Consider the following 14,763-nt stretch of genomic DNA (forward strand, 5'->3'; position numbering starts at 1 on the left):
TGCAGAAAGTGGGCATAGAGAGAACATACCTCAACATAATAAAGGCCATATATGACAAAACCTACAGCTAACATCATACTCAATACCAAAAAGCTGAAAGCATTTTCTCTAAGATCAGGAACAAGACAAGGATGTACACTCTCGCCACTTTTATTCAATGTAGTTTTGGAATTCCTAGCTATGGCAATCAGAAAAGATAAAGAAATAAAATGAATACAAATTGGAAAAGAAGAAGTTAAACTGTCACTGTTTGCAGATGACATGATACTATACAGAGAAAATCCAGAAGATGCTACCAGAAAACTACTACAGCTAATCAATGAATTTGGTAAAGTAGCAGGATACAAAATTAATACACAGAAACCTGTGGCATTTCTATAAACTAACAATGAGAGATCAGAAAGAGAAATTCAATAAACAATCCCATTTACCATCACATCATAAAGAATAAAATACCTAGGAATAAACCTACTTAAGGAGACAAAAGACCTGTGCTCTGAAAACTATAAGGTGCTGATGAAAGAAATTGAAGATGACATAAATAGATGGAAAGATATACCATGTTGTTGGATTAAAAGAATCAATGTTGTCAAAATGACTATACTACCCAAGGCAATCAACAGATTCAATGCAATCCCTATCAAATTACCAATGGCATTTTTCACAGAACTAGAACAAAAAAATCTTAAAATTTGTATGGAGATACAAAAGACCCCAAATAGCCAAAGCAATCTTGAGAAAGAAAAACAGAGATGGAGGAATCAGACTCCCTGACTTCAGACTATACTACAAAGCTATAGTCGTCAAAACAGTGTGATACTGGCCCAAATATAGAAATACAGATCAGGGGAACAGGATAGAAACCTCAGAAAGAAACCCATGCACCTATGGTAAATTAATCTAGGACAAAGGAGGCAAGATTATAAAATGGTGAAAAGACAGTCTCTTCAATAAATGGTGCTGGGAAAACTGGACAGCTACATGTAAAAAAATAAAATTAAATCATTCTTTAATACCATACACAAAAATAAGCTCAAAATTGTTTAAAGACGTAAATGTGAGACCAGACACTATAAAACTCTTAGAGGAAAACATAGGCAGAACACTGTCTGACATAAATCACAGCAATATCTTTTTCAATCTGTTTCCCAGAATAATGGAAATAAAAACAAAAATGGCACCTAATTAAACTCAAAAGCTTTTGCATAGCAAAGACAACGATAAAAAACACAAAGACAACCCACAGAATGGGATAAAATATTTGCAAACGATGTGACCACCAAGGGATTAGTCTCCAAAATGTACAAACAGCTTATGTGGCTTAATGTCATCAAAACAAAAATCCCAATCAAAAAATGGACAGAAGATCTAAATAGACATTTTTCCAAGGAAGACACACAGAAGGCCAAGAGGCACATGAAAAGATGTTCAACATTGCTAATTATTAGAGAAATGCAAATCAAAACTACAATGAGATATCACCTCACACCAGTCAAAATGGCTATCATCAAAAAATCCACAATTAATGCTGAAGAGAGTGTGGAGAGAAGGGAACCCCCCTTCTACACTATTGTTGGGAATATAAGTTGTTACAGCCACTATGGAGAACAATATGGAGGTTCCTTAAAAAACTAAAACTAGAGCTACCACATGATCCTGCAATCCCACTCCTGGGCATATATCCAGGGAAAAACATGGTCTAAAGGATACATTCACCCCAGTATTCATTGCAGCACTGTTTACAATAGCCAAGACATGGAAGCAACCTAAATGGCCATCAACAGAGAATGGATAAAGACGTGGTACATATATACAACGGGATATTACTCAGCCATTAAAAACAATGCAATAATGACAGTTGCAACAACATGAATGGACCTAGAGATTGTCAAACTGGGTGAAATAAGTCAGAGAAAGAGAAATATTGTACAGTATCACTTATATGCGGAATCTAAAAAGAGATGATACAAATGAACTTACTTACAAAACAGAAACATACTCACAGGCTTAGAGAACGAACTTATGGTTACCGGTGGTGGTGGGGGGAATGGTGGGGGGAAGGGATAGTTAGGGAGTTTAGGATTGTCATGTACACACTGCTGTGTTTGAAATGGATAACCAGCAAGGACCTACTGTATAGCACAGGGAACTCTGCTCAATATTATATAACAAACTAAAAGAATTTGAAAGGGAATAGATATACATGTATGTGAGACTGAATCACTATCCTGTGCACCTGAGACTTACACAATATTGTTAATCAACTGTACTTTAATATAAAATAAAAAGTTAAAAAAAAGAAATACACATACCCTGAAATACATAATATGAAGATAGGAAATAAGTGACTCCTCTTACTTCTGAGTGTGACAGTGCTCAGGTTCATACTTTAATTACTGTAAATATCTGAAATAAAACAAATGTACTCCAGCTTGTGAAATTTAAAAAAAAAAGAAATAGAAAAATCCATCATAACGTTTAGATGGAATCATAAAGGCTGCCCAAATAACCAAAACAATATTGATAAAAGAATAACAAAGCTGGGAGACTCACACTTCCTGACTTCAAAACTTACTTACTACAATGCTTCAGTCATCAAAACAGTGTGGAACTGGTATAAAAAGAGACATAAATATCATGGAATAAGAAAGCCCAGAAATAAACCCTCATATATATGGTCAAATGATTTTTGTCAAGGGTCCCAAGACTATTCAATGGGAAAAATACAATATTTTCAACAAATGGTGCTGGAACAACTGGATATCCACATCCAAAAGAGGGAGGTTGGATCTTACCTAACACTACATACAAAAAGTGACTCAAATGAATCAAAGATCTAAATGGAAAAGCTTGAACTATAAAAATCTTAGAGGAAAACAGGGCAAAATCTTCGTGACATTAGATTTGGTGATTATTTGTTGGTTATGACACCAAAGCCAGAAGCAACTCAAAGGAAAAGAGACAAATTGGACTTCATGAAAATTTTAGAATTTTGTGCACTTAGAAACCGTATCAACAGAGTAAAACAGCAACCTAAATGGTGGAAGAAAATATTTGCAAATAATATATCTTATAAGAGACTAACATCCAAAATATAGAGAGAATTCATAAAACTTAATAACAACAAACAACCCAATATCAAAAATTGGCAAAGGAATTGAATAGAATTTGTATATCCAAAGAAGATACACAAATGTCGAATAAACACATGGAAAGATATTAAAGATCACTAATCATTAGAAAAATGCAAATTGAAACTTCAATAACTCACACCCATTAAAACAGCTAGTATCAAAAATCAGAAAATAATAAGTGCTGGTGACAATGTGGCAAAATTGGAATCCTTGTATACTGTTAGTGGGAATCTAAAATGGTACAGCTGCTATGGAGAATAATATGATGTTTCCTCAGAAAATTAAAAATAAAGTTACCACATGATCCAGCAATTTAACTTATGGGTATACACACAAATTAATTGAAAGCAAGGTCTTTTAGAGATATTTATCACCTTGGTGCATTGAAGCATTATTCACAATAACTAAAATATGGAATCAAGCCAATTGTCCATAAATGGATGAATGGATAAGCAAAATATTGCATATACATACAATGAAATATTATTCAGCCTTAAAAATGCTACATATGTTACACATGTATAACACATTCTACAACATGGATGAAAATTGAGGACATTATACTAAGTGAAATAAGCCAGTCTCAGAAAGAATACTGTATGATTCCACTTACATAAGGTACCTAAAATAGTCCAAATCAGAGACAGAAAGTAGAATGATGGTTGCCAGGAGCTGGATGGAAAGGGAGAATGGGGAGTTATTGTTTAATGGGTATAGAGTTTTAATTTAACAATATTTGTTAAATTGTTAAATATTTCATATTTAACAATATGAAAGAGTTCTGGAGATACTTTGTGGTAACGGTGGCACAATATTATGAATGTATTTAATCCCACTGAATCGTATACTTATTAACATGGTAGATTTTGTTATGTGTATTTTACCACAATAGAAGAAGAAAAATAGACTGTAACATTATGCCCCCAAAATGCTATATTACTTGGCTGCTATTTCATGGCAGAATTTTTAGAATTCATCATGAGTCAGGAACTGATGTCAGAAGGGAATTACTGGTTTTAGGGTCACTGTGACATCTCTGATTGACTCACAGTGAGGGCAAATAGAGTTTGTTGGCTATCACTCTCTCCTATGGATGACACTAGGATGCATATCTTCTAAGAAGGCTGCTCTACACAGGTTATCATGGAGCCAGAAAAAGTTTGGGTTCTTGGTAGAGAAAAGGGTAATGGGAATAAAAAATAATAAATAAATTAAAAAGAAAGCAATTAAAATTCAAAATTATGGAGAAACTTCTTTGTAAAAGGTTTTCTAATATACATGCATATCCTAAAGGAGTTTTAATAAGTACAGTAAGAGAAAGGATTGATCATTGATCACTAAAGGTTAGGCTAAAGAAAGTAAATGCTAAGTATTCTAGGTCAAGAAGGAGTCTATTATATGAAAAATGCTATAATATGATACTTAGAATAATATATAACTCCTTCCAGTCTAGGAGATGCTGAATTTTCAGTAAGATAAAATTGTTCTTCTCACTGCTTCAACTTGGATAAGACTATATTATATCTATAAAAGCTCAATAGAACCTCCATTTTCTTTTAAACCAATGCCTACCGTTGCAAAATTTTTCTCTAGATTACAAACACCAGCCACCTTATTACATATGAAATATTCTCTTTAATTAACTTTCTTCAACTGTTTCTTCAGTTATCTAATATCAACTGATTTGCCAGTATCATAAATTTACCACCTTCCAATAGATTTTGTATATTATATTTGCATGTACACATAGTATACAAATAAGATCATACATTATAAAAATAACAAAATATAATCATTATACATAGTATGCAAGTATTATAAGAAAGAATAAAAACATAATTTTTATAAAATTATGATACAATTTTACATAACATTTGAATGTTTATATGTCTGTTATGTTCTGGTTTCTGAAAATTCTATGCCTATTTCAGTGTCTAATTATCAGTTAACAATTCTCTGTTCAAATTCTTTCAATGGCTCTCTAATTAACTCATAATTTTAGTACACTTACATTTCATGCAATTCTTGACATAACTGAGCTTAATTCTACCATATGTTACTATATGTTTTCTATTTGTCCCATTATTTCTTTGCTCATGTCCTCATCCATTACTTACTTTTGAATTAACTGATTATCACCACAATTAGTTTTTAGTTATACATTTTTATATTATTCTTTCAGTGACTACAGTAAGGATTACTGTAAGCTTCCTTGAATTATTATAGTATACTTTATCTTCAAAAACAAGCAAACAACTACAACAAGGCTTGGAGGTCAAGACAAAGTATTTATTTGTCTCAGTATTGCTACAATATATTATCTAAAATGTTTACTTTTTAAAATGAGACATGAAAAGCAATAGGAGATTGTCATCTACATATAGGAAAAAAAGCAGACAATATAGAAAATTTTTGAGGGAGCTCATATGTTAGATTTAGCAGAGAAAGACTTTGAACCAGTGGTTATAAATATATGCAAAGAACTAAATGTTTAAAAACTTTAAGGAAAATATGATAATTATATCTCATGAAATAAGAAATAAAAAAAGTGAGATGCAATTAATAAAAAAGACCCAAATAGAAATTTGGAATTGAAAAGCACAATGATAATAATAAAAACTACTAAAGTGACTCAGCAATAAATCTGAGCTGACAAAAGCAAACTTGCAGAAACATCAATATAGATTATTCAGTTTGAAGGGCAGAGAGAGACACACACACAAAATGAAGACAAAGAAATGTGGGATGCCGATAAGCGTGTCAACAGACATATAATGGAAGTTTCACAAGAGAGAAAAGAGATAAAGCATCAGAAAAGAAGTCCAAAAAATAACTGCTGATCAAAAATAAATGTAATGATAAAAGGGGCAATCTATTAGGAAGATATAATAATTTGAACATATATGCACCAGACAATAGAGAAAATTACATACAGAAAAACTAAATTTGAAGTGAAAAAATAGAAAATTCAACAATACTTAAATACTTCAATATGCCACTTCCAATAATTGATAGAGCAATCAGGTATAATATAAAGAAGACTTGAACAACAGTATAAACTAACTAGACCTAACAGACGTATAGAATACCCCACTCAATAAAATAAAATACATATAAAACTTCTCAAACACACATTAAATTTTCTCCAGGATAAAAAACATTCTAGGCCAAAAAAAAAATCCTCAGTAAATTTTAAAATATTGAAATTATACAAAGTATGTAAGCCTACTACAGTTAAGTTAGAGATCAATAACAATAAAATTTGAAAAACTCACAAATATGTGGAAATTAATCATACCCAGTAGCCTATCTATAATCTTTAAAGCTGGCAGCATAGCATCTTCCAGTCTTTCTCTGATTATAACTACTGGTTCTATCTTCACATCTCTTCTGATTTTCTAGTCTCTTTTCCCTAATAAAGACTCTAGTAATTACCTTGGGCCCACGTGGATAATTCTAGGAAAATCTCCCCATCTAAATTCTCTCAACTTAATCACATCTGTAATTCCCTTTTGCCAGGTCCCAGGGATTAGGACATGGGCATTTTTATGGGGCTATTATTCTGCCTAATAAAACTATTAAAATTGACATAAGAAAAAATAGAAAATCTGTATATACCTATGGCAATTAAAAAGACAGAATTAGTAATTAATTTCTCTCAAAAAACCCAGGCTCATATGGTTTCACAAATGCTTGGTAAATTATATTTAAAGAATTGAGAGCAATCCTTCATAAACTCTTCCAAAATTAGAAGACAGGATATTTCCCAACTAATTTGATGAGGCCAGCATTACCCTTATACCAAAACCAGAAAACAACAGAACAAGAAAATAAAACTATAGTGCAATAATCATTATAAATATAGATAAATACTAACCAACTGAATCCAGTATCTTATAAAAAGCATTATACACCATGACAAAATGAGATTCATCTCAGAAATGTGAAGCTGTTTTCTGACTTCCAAAAATCAAAAATATACCATATTAACAGAATAAAAGACAAAAACCACATGATCAACTAAATAGACACAGAAAAGGCATTTGACAAAACACAAAACCCTTCCATGAGGAAAATATTAAATAGACCAGCAATAGAAGGGAATTTCCTCAATCTGATAAAGGGAGTCTCCAAGAAAACTGTAGCTAACATCTTACTTAATAGTGAAGGCCCAATAGTTTCCTCCTAAGATGAGGAATAAAAAAAAAAAAAGATACATACTTTTATCAGCTCTATTCAACACTGAAATATACTGAAGATGCTAGCCACATCACATCATATGAAAAAATTAACCCCAAATGGGTTATAGATGTATAGTTAAAACAATAAAACTCTTAGGAGAAAACATAGGAATAATCCATAATGACCTTTAATTAGTCAATGGTTACCTAGATTCAACACCAAAACCACAAGAAACAAATGAAAAAAATAGATAAATTGAACTTCACTGAAATTTAAAACTTTTGTGATTCAATGGACATCAAGAAGATGAAAAGATAACACACAGGACAGAAAAAAAATTTTGCAAATTACATATTAGATAAGGGAATAATATACAGAGGACAATAAATAACTCCCAACTTAATAATGCAAGAAGGATTTGAATAGACATTTCTCCAAAGAAGATATGCAACTGGCCAGTAAGCATATAAAGAGATGCTCAGCATCATTAGTCATTAGGGGAATGCAAATCCAAACCTCAATAAAATGCCACACTCACTTGGATGGCTGAAATAAAAAAGACAGCAATAACAACTGCTGGTAGGTATGTGGTGAAAGTGTAGCCCTCATATATTACACTCTTTAAAAGTTTTAATTAAATGGCATGTGAATCTTACCTCAATAATACTGTTAAATAAATAGTACAAAAATTTCCAATATACCTTTCATTCAGCTTCCTTTTATATCAACAATAACAAAAAATATGTCTTACATAAGCAAAGAACATATAACAAAGCTAAGAAATTAACCTTAATGAAATATTATTAACTGAAGTACAGAACTAATTCAGATTTTATATATTTTCCCACTAATTTCTATTTCTCTCTGATAATCCAGGATCCCATATTGAATTCAGTTGTAACAGTTCTTCAGCCTTTCCTTACATTTCATTACTTAGACAACTTCGCAGAGTAACTGGCCAGTTATTTTGTAGATTATTCCAGTTTGTGTTTTTCTGATGTTTTCTCATGGCTGCTTTGAGTTATGCATTATTGGGAAGGATACCACAGAGATGATGTGCCCATCTCAGGGGGCTATACAATAACAGCATGATTTATAACTGGTTATATTAAACTTTATCTTTTGGCTAAGGCGTATCTGACGTATTTAGAATGTTTTAAAATTAGATTATGGTAATAGTTGCACAGCTTTCAGAATATACTAAAACTCCATTGAATTGTACACATTAAATGGATGAATTTTATGTTATGTTAATGATAATTAATAAAGCTGTTAATGCATTTATGCCCACCTATTTTACTAGAGGTACATTTCTCAAGTTAAGTGATAATAGTCCCAGTTTACTTTCTATTATTCAAACATCATCTAGTGTACTGCTAACAGTTCTCACTATCAGAGTTAAGAAACTGGAGACCTATTAATATCTACAATTAAAGTCTATCCTGAAGATTGCAATTAGGATAAAAACTGATCAATAAGTTGCGTTACATAAGGCAGTCTCCAAACACTGAGCCATGCATCAGCTGACCATTCTTTGATGCAGAAATTTTAAAATACAGGTTCTTCAGCCCACTTGTAGAGATGTATATTCAGATCTAAAACAGGGCCCAGGAAGATCACCAGAAATGAGACCACTGTACTTTACTAAGTATTAGTTCTCTCCCTATCAGAATAACAGCTTCTTCTTCCATGGATGCATATGCTTAGTGCTCTCTCCTTTAGGACTCTTCTCCAACTCATTTTTTGTGATCCTCTAATGCTGTTGTTTCAGGGTTCCTGAAAAACTATTCAGGCCATCCTTTACTCTACAGGAAGCATGTGTGTTTTTACAACTCAGGTCCCATCTCCTCCATACAAAATGAGTATCCTAGCATATTCTTACAACTTTCTCCACTTACGTTTATATTTCAGGGCCACTTCTATGTGGGTTTATATGTGACAGCCATTTCATTTTCAGCCAGGAAACCATAGATTGTTTGAATCTATCTTTGAATCAAATCCCTCTGTTTTTTTGTTTGTTTTGTTTTTCTTTTTTAAGTTAGCCATTGGGAACTACCTGGGAGAAAATAGGTTTAAATTAAAGGATAGACATCAATGAAACAGACATAGGTGACAAGATCCTTGGTGCCATCTGTAAAAGTAACTTATTCATGCCATCTGGACCATCTGGACCTCAATTGAAAATATGTCACTCCTATCTTATGGTGGATTGCTTCTCCACCTATCCAAACTTATGTTTTGTAGACTTGATAACACCTAATTAAGGATGGGTAGCTCCAGGCACATCAATATTTACTGTTTCATGATCAGATGCTCAACGTCACCTAAGTTTCAGTAGTATACCAGGAGTGATGTTTTTTAAATAGCTTGATGCAGAGAGCATGGCCTTGATTTATAACACTAAGGACTTATTCAGAAGCCTCTCCTGCTTAGGGCTACACTTCAATCTGAGTTACTGAACAAGTAAGTCTGAGGAGGATTGCAGTTGGGTAAATGCTGCTTCCAAAATTCAAAGAGGTCCAATAATCACTGTGAATCTTACGGATAGTGGCTGCTAGGTATAGTAACTTGCCTCTTAACTCATAGAGAATATCCTGTCATGCCTCAAAAATTAGACTCTTAAAGCTTTACCATTGAGGCAAGAGTCTGCTGGATCACATGTCAGAAATGACAGAGCAGTTTGTACTGATGTTTGCACATTTTCAGTGCCCTCTCATTCTCTGAGTTCCATCAAAAATGGCAGCTCTCTGAGTTACCCACTGTGGTAGGCTGAATAATGGCTCCCCAAAGATGTCCATGTCCTAAGCCTTGGAACCTGCGATTATGTTACATTACAAGCCGAAAGGAACTTTGCAGAACCTTCAAGTTAAGGATCTTGAGTTGGAGAGATTATTTTGGATTATCTAGGTGGAGAGATGTGATCACAGAGTCTTTATGAAAAGGAGGCAGGATGAACCAAGTCAGTAGTAGAAGTTGTGATGATGAAATCAAGAGGCTGGAGTAATGCCAGGAATATGTCAGGATCCAGAGACTGAAGGTGGACTTGAAAAGCTGAAAAAGACAAGGAAATGGGTTCTGTCCTCAGAAGTTCCAGAAGGAACTGCCCTTCTGACACCTTGATTTCAATCCAATGGGAATGATTTGGAACTATCGGCTAGAAGATAATAAATTTGTGTTGTTTTCAGCTACTAATTTTTTGTAATTTATTACAGCAGCAATAGGAAAATAATACACCCACTACATGATTTAGACCTGTATTTCTAAGTATAGTAGAAATTGGTCTCCAAGCCCTAAGAGGCCTAACAGAAGCTATCCTTCTCTTCTGGTGTTAGGAAACGCATTTGTTCTTTACCTTGGAGAGAATATCTCAGAATATTTAGGCACCTACATTTTTATCTAAAATGAAAAACATGTAAATTTCCTGACATGTACTCCAGAATATCAAGAGTACTTGCCTTTTTCTGTCATCAATATACTAGATCAGTATAATGTTCTTGGTAAATGTCAAGACAATTAAGTTTCCTTTGAAATATATTGTGATAGAAAGGAAAAAATATAGCTTACCATTTGGCCAAATATAAATATATACATGTATACCACTCTTTATACCAGACGCATGTGAACAGCTTTTGATACTCTTTACTGTTGGAGACTGAAAAGAAGACATTCACCAGAGAAACAGCCATATATTAGACCTAGAAGATCTACAGTCTACTAAAATAAAGTTACCATCTCCTCTACAAGAACTGTAATTGGAGCTACTCCTTGGTATATTATAGTTGTTCAGTAATATCCACCAATTTTCATAGCATTTGCAGTAGGTAAGAACAGTGAATTAAAAAGGAACTTAGCTTCTCCAATCCTGATGGCTTTTTGTTCTTCAGGTCAAGGATTTATGAGAGGATTCTGTCAACCACTAAGAATACCCATGCCATATATGCACTCTCAAAGAAGGGAAATAAACTTTATAAGACAAAATTCAGTTAAGATTCAATTTATCACCCAGTCCAACTACCTATGTACTTACAGGGACTCTACTGGCTTTTGACACAATGATACCAGTGTCAGTTCAGAATGGGTGTCCAATGCCTATATCTAGTCTGGGCATTCTTCTTTTCCTAGTGTACAATCATGGGAAGAATAGGATATATGTATTGCATGTAATTGCAGTGGTATTTCAGAGTCCTTCCTCTTGGGGATTGACCTATCCTTTAAATTATGGCTTCTAGTAGTGAGAACTGACTCAAGTCTAAAAATGCTATGAGATAGTAAGGTTTTTCATTATGGTGTCCAATAACAACTTTCTGCTTTTAACAAATAAGTAGTTTATCCAAGATTACACAACTATTATGTAGCAGGACCAAGATTTGCACTCTAGCTGTATAGGTTACGAGCTTCTGATTCAAAGCACTATACCATACTGCTTTTCCAACAAGGGAAAGAACAAATAATCAAAAACAGGAAAAAATATAGCATGTTCAACAAAGTACTGCAGAATTATGGTACTATAATTATTAGCCAGGAAAACTGATAATGCCATTCTAAACTTGCTGATCAGTAAAATGTTTGAACAAATAATTCAGTGAAAAGATCACAGTAAAAATGTTAAGCATATTAGAAGCCCATGTCTATAAATGATATAGATATGTGAAAGTATATGGAATCTACTATTATTGGTGATAACCAACCATAAATTATTCTACTAAGGAGTTTGTAAAAGAACAAAAGAGAGGATGAGACACCTTATAGGTCATGGCATCAATAGAACATGATTTTAGGATAGGGAAAATTAACATGATTTTAAGTAGAGGAGAATAATTCAGTATAGAGAGAGCTATCAAGGATTCAATGACTACAGTAAAATTAATCATTAATAATTCCTTGTAAGGCATTCTTTCTCAGTATGGTACGTATAAAAATTCATTTCATCCTCATAATAACCCCACTAAAAAGCTCTTATCTTCATTTTCTATAGAAAACTCAGGCTCAAAAGGAATGAGTAACTTATTCAGGCACTTCGTTTTATGAACCCATGTTTTGCTCTATTATACTATAGCAGACTGCTTCATCTACCTGTAAGAGACATAAGATAGGAAAGAAAGCACTTATGCTTACATAATTCAACAATGCCAATTCCTCACCCTCAAAATCCAAATCAGTCATCCATATCTGCAACTTAATGCATCATTGCCAAAATTAATGTGGGCTCTTTACAGTATTTTGATTTTTTGAAAAGCTATCAGTGAAATTACTCTGAATGTTCAGTTAACTTGGACCATCAGAAATCATACCAAATGACATTACTAACTAAAAATATCTTTACATTGACAGTAATTACAAATTGGTATTTATAAAGGCTTTAAAAACAGTTTTAAATAAAATGCTTTAGATTTAAATGGGAATTATCATTATTAAGATCAAACATAGTATCACAGGAAGGAGTTCTATAATTACACACTCTGGAAATCAATGCTGGATCTCACTTTGCTTTCTAGACTTAAGAACAGCAGTTTATGTCTTTAGATTGCTGTAATTAGCACTAGCCTCAGATGCTCATTTACACCTTTGGCAGTTAAGGACAGTAAACTTGACTTTCACTGATGGTGTGGGTGTGTATAATCACACCAGCTTGGAGCTTTTTGTTTCCTCTGATTTTTGTTGATAACATTCACAGCAACCCTTTAAAAAATATCAAGGTACATTTCTCTTGAATTAAATGCTTTAACTCAGAGACCCTCAGGAGTTCATGGATAATTCATAATAACATTTTAACTGATTGCCTTTTGTTTCTTTACTTTTTGTTGGTCTCACATAGATAAATACAAAGAGAAAAATAAAATGAAGAAAAATAACACAGCTGAAGAACAGTTTCTTCAGACATATATAACCTAAGAATTTCCCACAAATGCTGATTATGAAATAAAAAGTATTAATACTTGCAGCAAAAAAATCAAGGAATTTTTGGATATAGTATTATTATACCCTATAATATACTGTGTATATATGATATACTATCATACTATACTATGATGAATATAGAATTTAGAATTACATAAGTTAATATTACACCTTAAACAAGAGAACTGAGTTATCAAACTCTGGTTTCAACCATGACCCAAGCTATACGGTGTTCATACTCTGAAAATGGGACAAAATGGAATTTTAATGCATAGTAAAACCTTAAATAGGACCATTCACTTATAAAATGTATGGTTATCTGTTTTTCATTAAGTCCCTAATCCCTTTAACTGTCATGACCATAATCACTTTCTGGATTTTTATAGGTTAATTCCTAGTGTTTTTATATAGTTATGAAAACCTTGTGTAAACGGGTATATTCAACTGACTCATGCCAAAATAATGTTCTCTGTTAACAAGCCTGGCCATTTATCTTGTATTGAAATGTATTGTGTATACTAAAGGTGTATCTTGTATTGGAATGTATTGTGTGACTTTGGCAGGAGTACACACTTGTAACTGCTAATTCTCAAAAGCAAAATACTTGTTATTTAGAAGAGCAGAAAATGATCAAGAGGATATAGGTTGAATTCTAGAACAAAGAACAGAAGTAATGTCTTTAGTAGATAACATACTGTAGGCCTATTTGCCAAGTGCAGGATAGATGAAACTTTTCTGCTGTACACCATAAAGGCTCTTAAACCTGAAATAGAAGTAAAGTATAATAATGATTTCCACTATCTACAGATCTTCACTGTGACTCATTCACCAAAAGGTAGTCCAACTGATAAGCTCTTTAAAAACACTGCTCTTCTAATTCTAGATATTTTTCTATTTTTCCAGTTGAACTGAAGAAATCAATTAGACTTAATTTCTGCCACTTATTATACTATATTCCTTCTTATCCCTTCAAGGTTAAATTTCCTTTGACTCCACTAAAGTAGATTTGGGTTGTTGTTGTCATTTGGTCTGAATAAAATCAGATGTGGGAATAGATATTTCATTTTTTAAGAGCCAGAAAGAGGCTGAAAAAAAAAGAGCTGATGTTCTTAAAAATGAAGACGTCCTAGCAAGTCACCATAGAATGGGTGAGGATGGAGAATAATTAGACATATAAATTCCAGACTTGTGAAAATTAGTTTTATTTTATTTATTTATTTTTAACATCTTTTTGGAGTATAATTGCTTTACAATGGTGTGTTAGTATCTGCTGTATAACAAAGTGAAGCAGCTACACATATACATATATCCCCATATACCCTCCCTCTTGTATCTCTCTCCCACCCTCCCTATCCCACCCCTCTAGGTGGTCACAAAGGAGTGAGCTGATCTCCCTGTGCTATGCAGCAGCTTCCCACTAGCTATCTATTTTACATTTGGTAGTGTATATATGTCCATGCCACTCTCTCACTTCGTCCCAGCTTACCCTTCCCCCTCCCCATATCCTCAAGTCCATTCTCTACAACTGCGTCTTTATTCCTGTCCTGCC

This window comes from Neophocaena asiaeorientalis, unplaced genomic scaffold (assembly GCF_003031525.2).
Source record: "Neophocaena asiaeorientalis asiaeorientalis breed wild unplaced genomic scaffold, Neophocaena_asiaeorientalis_V1.1 scaffold726, whole genome shotgun sequence".
Lineage (NCBI taxonomy): Eukaryota > Metazoa > Chordata > Mammalia > Artiodactyla > Phocoenidae > Neophocaena > Neophocaena asiaeorientalis.